Source organism: Colobus angolensis, unplaced genomic scaffold (assembly GCF_000951035.1).
Source record: "Colobus angolensis palliatus isolate OR3802 unplaced genomic scaffold, Cang.pa_1.0 Scaffold125, whole genome shotgun sequence".
Lineage (NCBI taxonomy): Eukaryota > Metazoa > Chordata > Mammalia > Primates > Cercopithecidae > Colobus > Colobus angolensis.
The window spans coordinates 2,878,506-2,879,761 of NW_012113697.1; the positions used below are offsets into that span (position 1 = coordinate 2,878,506).

Consider the following 1,256-nt stretch of genomic DNA (forward strand, 5'->3'; position numbering starts at 1 on the left):
CCTGGCCAACATGGTGAAAGCCCATCGCTACTAAAATTACAGAAATTAGCTGGGAGAGGTGGCGCAAGCCTATAATCCCAGCTACTTGGGAGGCTGAGGTTGCAGTGAGCCAAGATCGCACCACTGCACTCCAGCCTGGGTGACAGAGCAAGACCCTGTCTCATAAGGTAAGGTAAGCTAAGCTAAGGTAAGCTAAAAAAAATTGATAACAAACATGCAAATGCCTGGCACATAAAATGTGCTAAAAACATACATTTATTCCCATTCCTTTTCGAATATCCAGCATCTAGAACAGGCTGGCCTACAGGAAGCATGCAACATACCCCCGCACGCTCACTGGCTTCCTTCTCATCCACAGCCCTTACTTTGTCTGAGTCTCCCTTAGAGACTTACAGACTGTTTTGCATGAATTAGGCTTAACTGAGGGATGTTATGCTCATCTCCCGCAGTAAGTTTATAGTCTCCTATCTCACTATCTCATACTTTGCTCAATAAAATATGTACAGCATGCCCTAAATAAATACTGATTGGCAAATCAGATCAAAGGAAGATGCAGGAAAGATATTAAAACAGTCTATGGAAGAAACCAAAGATGAGAAGTATCTCCCAGGAAATGATTTACACAGCAATAAAACAACGCTTATCAAGAACTTCTTGGGCCAGGTGCAGTGGCTCATGCCTGTAATCCCAGCACTTTGGGAGGCCGAGGTGGGCGGATCACTTGAGGTCAGGAGTTCAAGACCAGTCTGGCCAACATGGTGAAACCTCGTCTCTACTAAAAATACAAAAATTAGCCAGGCATGGTGGCACACGCCTGTAATCCCAGCTACTCTGAGGCTGAGGCAGGAGAATCGCTTGAACCCAGGAGGTGGAAGTTGCAGTGAGCTGAGATCACGCAACTGCACTCCAGCCTGGGTGACAGAGCAAGACTCAGTCTCAAAAAGAAAGAAACAATTTCTCATAGACCTTGTTTACACGTGACTCTTAAAAAGTACTTTCTATTATATCTATCAATCATGTTTTCAGGATCTCTATAAAAGAATTGTGATTAAAAAAAAGTTTAAGAGCCTTAACGTTTAAAATTACCTAAAACTAGGTAACTTATTAAGCAAGAGGAAGAGGCAGAAGAGGAGAAGGAAGACGAAGAGGAGGAGGAGGAGAAAGAAGGAGAAGAGTAGTAATAGCAGCAGCAGGGCCAGGCGCAGTGGCTCATGCCCGTAATCCCAGTACTTTGGGAGGCCGAGGTGGGTGGATCA

The 1,256-nt window shown here is 44.6% G+C and overlaps 1 protein-coding gene across 1 annotated transcript in view; it reads right to left on the reverse strand.

Annotated features, from left to right (window-relative positions):
• ARHGAP44 (Rho GTPase activating protein 44) overlaps nucleotides 1-1,256 on the reverse strand; it is a 208,936-nt gene that overhangs the window by 51,788 nt on the left and 155,892 nt on the right. The window lies entirely within an intron of this gene.